This window comes from Ursus americanus, chromosome 28 (genome assembly GCF_024610735.1).
Source record: "Ursus americanus isolate L20-20 chromosome 28, mUrsAme1.1.p, whole genome shotgun sequence".
In the NCBI taxonomy this organism is placed as follows: domain Eukaryota; kingdom Metazoa; phylum Chordata; class Mammalia; order Carnivora; family Ursidae; genus Ursus; species Ursus americanus.
The window spans coordinates 23424915-23430915 of NC_142154.1; the positions used below are offsets into that span (position 1 = coordinate 23424915).

General features: G+C 42.2%; 1 pseudogene; it reads left to right on the forward strand.

Moving 5' to 3' along the window:
* Positions 1–4237: 4237 nt before the first annotated feature.
* Positions 4238–5115, forward strand: LOC123790825 (small ribosomal subunit protein uS2 pseudogene; annotated as a pseudogene).
* The last annotated feature ends 886 nt before the right edge of the window (positions 5116–6001 follow it).

Genomic DNA, 6001 nt, shown 5'->3' on the forward strand with positions numbered 1-6001 from the left:
CAACCTGAATTTGCTTTTATTGCTGTGGTTGAAGGTGAGAGAGCAAAACCTCCAGTGTATTATTTGCAGAGATACACTGGCTAGTGAAGCAAGGACACATTCAGAAATTTAAGTGGTTTCACAAAGGAAATGAAGAGTTGGGTTAAACAGCAAAAAATTAGGGTAAAGTATGGAATTCAAAGGCAATAGCATCAGATGCTTAATGTTATACATCTAAATATTACACGCTAGTACTTGGATGACTTCCAATAAAGCTGAACTTCAGGCAATACTCATGAAAAATAGCTTTGATATGGTTCCTTTGAAATGCTGAGGCAAAGTACCACCAATATGACAAATACAGCTAGTGACACGCTTCTCCATTTTTCCTAATGAAAGCACAGACAATGTAAGCACAATAGTAGCCCTTTGGGTAGATGTTCAATTGAATGTGGTGGAGGCGTGAAGAAAGAACTTTGTTTTTCAGCTTCATTATTAATAAACACATAAGCTCTGAAGTGCAGGAAGTCATGAAGGATCACCTAGTTAACAAAGGTGGTTTGGAGCTGTTCAGTTTGGCATAGGAGGTCGTTCTGATGTTGAAGTGATAATGACAGGTAACTATTCTGGACCAGGTTCCAGGTAAGTCAATCCATGGCTTTTTTCCCTGAGAAAGCTTTTTTCTATCTCACAAAATGCCTGCACCTAAGTAATGTTTTTATTATTTATTTTTTAGATTTTGTTTATTTATTTGAGAAAGAGACAGAAAGCACGCACACATGCAGGGGCAGAGGGAGAGGGAGAAGCAGACTTCCTTGCTGACCAGTGATCCCATCATGGTTTTTGATCCCAGGACCCCTGGATCATGACCTCAGCCAAAGTCAGACACTTAACCAACTGAGCCACCCAGATGCCCTTAAATAATATATTTAAAGATGGGCAGATTGATTAGAAAAATAAATCCAGTATCCATGTCCTTTGTAGCTTCTCCCAACAGGAAATGGACTCCATTTCCCCCTCTGTGAATCTGGTTTGGTTTTTTACACGTGTTGGCTAATAGAATGCAGAGGAAATAAAGGCGTGTTCTGACTCTAACGCCTCATGGAAACTTGCCTCCTTCTCTCTTGGACCCCTGCCAAACCTGAGCTAGTCTAATGGGTAATGGGAGACAGAGGTCTCCATCACTTACACTCTGCCAACAGCCTACCCGCTCCCAGACAAATGACACTTCCTAGCACAACCACTCCCACACTGAGCAGCCTGCTGATAGCAACTGCCCAGGGAAGCATAACTAAGCTCGACTGAGTCTGGCCCAGAAGCCAGAACTGACCAGTTGACCCAAAAACGTGAGAACAGTCATCAACAATTATTCTAAGTCCCAGCATTTTGGGATAATGTAGTAAAAACTGTGAATTATATAAAGGTTGAGGTGTTAGCATTTTGAGATGATTCTTTTTGTGATGTACCATGAAAGTGGATCACGAAAAAACTGGTATCGTATATCTATGTGTGATGGTTTGAAACTTCTGAACAAACTTGATTGTTTTTTTAAGATGAGAAGGAAGTTTGGTCCCAACTTTTCCATGATGTAAATGGGAGAGCCAGATGTGCCTCCTTGTCTGTTAGCTTCAGCATTTTCCATGATCCTAATACTTCTCTGCAAGGAGGAAAGGCAATGTGGATTTCAATGACAGATAAGATTGAAGGTCAGAAGTAAAAGTAAGAAGTGTGGAGGAGTAATGTGTACTGACTGTGTATAGTAGGCTTGCCAGAGTTAGGAAAACAAACAAACATATACAAGGTGTCCAGTAAATTTGAATTTATATTAATAAAATACAAATAATTTTTAGTGTATGTCTCAAATATTGCATAGGGCATACTTACACTAATATATATGTATATATACATATATATAACTATAGTTATATAGTTGATCTGAAATTCAAATTTAACTGAGACTCTTGCATAATTTAAAATACATTTGTAATCATCTATGATTCTGGTTTTCCTTGCATTATTGTCATAATTCCTATGGAGCACACTGGCAAATATTAAGGGTGCCTTTCTTAGAAAAAGTGATGTCTGCTGAGTGATACATCGTGCACATGGTCATGGGTGCAAGTTGACTCAAATAGAAATTGGGGTCTAGAATGATGAAGAGGGAAGAGAAGTGAGCAAGAAGCAAATGAAATTTGTTAATGTAACAAATAAGCTGGGATTCAACAGGGGTGCCATATGGTGCCTGGGTGGCTCAGTCTGTTAAGTGTCTGCCTTTGACTCAGGTCATGATTCCAGGGTCCTGGGATCAAGTCCTCCATTGGGCTCCTTGCTCATCCAGGAGTCTGTTTCTCCCTCTCCCTCTGCTGTGCACACTCTCTTTCTGTCAAATAAATAAAATCTTAAAAAAAAACAAAACAGGGTGCCATAATGGAACACTATTTATTTTTCATCAGGGCAAAATTGGCACATACGTGCATATATACATATACACAGACTTTAGTAGGCATATACATGTAATATATAGATTTCTTTTTCTTGGCTTGAACATATAAAAAGAATTCTTGTATTGAATGTAAGGTCATCAGTTTTCATTCTCTATGTTGAGATTGCTCTGAAAAAAAGCTGTGACGTTCTTAAAAATAGTATATCTATTCTCAGAGGCAAAGTACTCAGTAAGAAAGCTTGTCTTCAGCTATATATTTCAGCTAGTGTGTCTAGAAACTTGAATATGAACCCCATTGACTAGAAGAGAGGCTGGGTACCCACTAGAAAGGACCCTGTGACACCATGGCAAGAGTACACGGTAATGACATACCCTGTTCTTCCCCAGAGATACCCATGCCAGTTTATTCAGCTAAACAACCACTGGGAAATTGACATGTCTAAGTCATACCTGCTTCCTGGGGGCTACTTGCACCCAGTGACTGGTCCATAGGTGGCTACAAATCCAGGCTCTCTTGCCTCAAAGGTGGACTGTGCTGAGGCATCACAGTGCACTTGCTCCATCTGCCCCTTCTTGCTTCTCTTCCTCTCACAGTGTGGCTTCTGAGAGCACTTCCATTCAAACTCCTGCAGATGGTTCTCAGAGCCTGTTTCCCAGGAAACCTGACCCTTAGGAGCACATCATTCTATAATCATTAAATGATTCTCACTTGGACCAATAAAAATTAGGAGATATAGTTTTATTTTCTCAACAAGTGGTAATTTGAATGAAATTGCTTAAGGATGTTTGTTCATCACGCTTGTTGGCTCAGAGGAGTCACTGTGGGGTCTATCTCAGTGATAAGCTTGAAATCATCAAACACCCTGCCTTGCCTGCTGATTTCTTTACAATCGGTATCTAACCGTCCCTGAGATAGAGCCCTGGCTAACAGGAGCTGCAAACACATCCTTTCTAACTTACTGCTGGTTTACTTACTCTATAAAGGGATATCTGAGGCAGGAATAAAGGGAGAAATAATGAAAACTTCTTCCTTCTCTCCTTCACAGATGATGACAGACTGTCTTCTGCTGCTTGAGTTAAACTTGGCCCACTGTGCATACAAAGACACTGGGTCCCATTCTTTGGGCAGGACAAATGTAGTGGGCCTGGCTCTTGGTAGTGGGGATATGTTGCCTTTCCCAAGGTGGGGGGTGGGGTGGTGGTGCTAAATATTTTCTTTAGGTATTTAAGCAATGTTCCACATTTGGCATCTTCCTAGAGTTCCCGACTTCTTCCTTGTGTGTTAAATTTGTACTGGACACTTAAACTGGCTATCATTGCAGATATTCCAAATTCAGCATGTTTGCAAATAAACTCAATCTCTTTGCTCCTGATTGCCATCCTTGTTTATCTTGTATTCCTATCTTTTTAAAATTTTTTAGTTAAAAAAATTTTTTAAGATTATTTATTTGAGAGAGAGAGAGCGCGAGAAAGTATGAGTTGGGGGTGGGGGTGGGGCAGGGAGAGGGAGAAGGAGGCTCCCGCTGAGTAGGGAGCCTGATTCAGGGCTCGATCCCAGGACCCCCAAGATCATGACCGAGCTGAAGGAAGGCACTTAACTGACTGAGCCCCCCAGGTGCCCCATTGTTTTTCTTTTTCTTTTTTCTTTTCTTCCTTCCTTCCTTCCTTCCTTCCTTCCTTCCTTCCTTCCTTTCTTTCTTTCTTTTTTTTTTTTTTTTTTTTTTTAGATTTTATTTTTCTTTCCACACTACCCAGGGAGGGGTCAATACAATGTTGTTTTGCATTCCCGTCATAACTTAAAGGGAAACGTTCACAATGTCTGGAGCCCTTGATGTCCTGCAAATGAAGGAGGAGGATATCCCCAAATTCCTTGCAGCAGGAACCAACTTAGGCGGCACCAACCTTGACTTCCAAATGGAACAGTACATCTACAAATGGAAAAGTGATGGTATCTATATCATAAATCTCAGGAGAATCTGGGAGAAGCTTCTGCTGGCAGCTTGGGCCATTGCTGCTATTGTAAACCAAGCTGATGTCAGGTCATATCATCCAGGAATACTGGCCAGCAAACTGGGCTAAAGTTTGCTGCTGCTACTGGAGCCACTCCTATGCTGGCTGCTTCACTCCTGGAACATTCACTAACAAGATCCAGCAGCTTTCTGGGAGTCCAGACTTCTGGTGGTTACCGATCCCAGGGCTGATCACCAGCCTCTCACAGAGTCATCTTACCTGCCTACCAGCACTCTATGTAACACAGACTCTCCTCTGTGCTATGTGGACATTGTCATCCTTTGCAACAACAAGGGAAGTCGCTCAGTGGGTCTGATGTGGTGGATGCTGGCCCAGGAAGGTCCGTGCTTACGTTGGACCATTTCCCTTGAACACTCATGGGAGGTCATGCCTGATCTCTACTTCTTCAGAGATCCTGAAGAGACGGAAAGGAAACTCAGGCCACTGCTTAAAAGGCTGCGATGAAGGAGTAATTTTAAGGTGAGTGGACTGCTCTAGCTCTTGAGTTCACTGCTGTTCAACCTGAAGTCATAGACTGGTCTGAAGGTGTGCAGATGCCCTCTGTGCCCATTCAGCAGTTCCCTACTGAAGACTGGAGTGCTCAGCCTGCCACTAAAGACTGGTCTGCAGCTCCCACCGCTTAGGCCACTGAATGGGTAGGAACAACCATTGAGTGGTCTTAGCTGCTCTTGCACAAAAGCAAACAAAATGGAAATAAGGTTGATAGAAAATAAACAGTTTCTAAAAAAAAAAAGGAGAAAAAGAAAAAAAAGGAAAAAAATAGATTTTATTTTTAAGTAATTTCTACACCAAAGTGGGCTTTGAACTCACAATGCTGAGATCAAGAGTCACATGCTCTATCAACTGAGCCAGCCAGGGGCCCCTTGTATTCCTAGTCTTGGTTGCTAGTACCTATATTCATCCTGTCCCCCCAGGTGAAAATCTGGAAATTATTCTTGACTCTTCTCTCTTCTCTTTTCTTCTCTTCTCTTCTTTCTCTTCTCTTCTCTTCTCTTCTCTTCTCTTCTCTTCTCTTCTCTTCTCTTCTCTTCTCTTCTCTTCTCTTCTCTTCTCTTCTCTTCTCTTCTCCTCTCCTCTCCTCTCCTCTCCTCTTCTTTCTCTTCTCTTCTCTTCTCTTCTCTTCTCTTCTCTTCTCTTCTCTTCTCTTCTCTTCTCTTCTCCTCTCCTCTCCTCTCCTCTCCTCTCCTCTCCTCTTCTCTTCTCTTCTCTTCTCTTCTCTTCTCTTCTCTTCTCTTCTCTTCTCTTCTCTTCTCTTCTCTTCTCTCCTCTCCTCTCCTCTCCTCTCCTCTCCTCTCCTCTCCTCTTCTTTCTCTTCTCTTCTCTTCTCTTCTCTTCTCTTCTCTTCTCTTCTCTTCTCTTCCCTTCCCTTCCCTTCCCTTCCCTTCCCTTCCCTTCCCTTCCCTTCTCTTCTCTTCTCTTCTCTTCTCTTCTCTTCTCTTCTCTTCTTCTTTCTCCTCTCCTCTCCTCTCCTCTCCTCTCCTCTCCTCTCCTCTCCTCTCTCTATCCTTTACCCAACTTCCATGTAACCAGTGGTCCAGTCTTATTTAC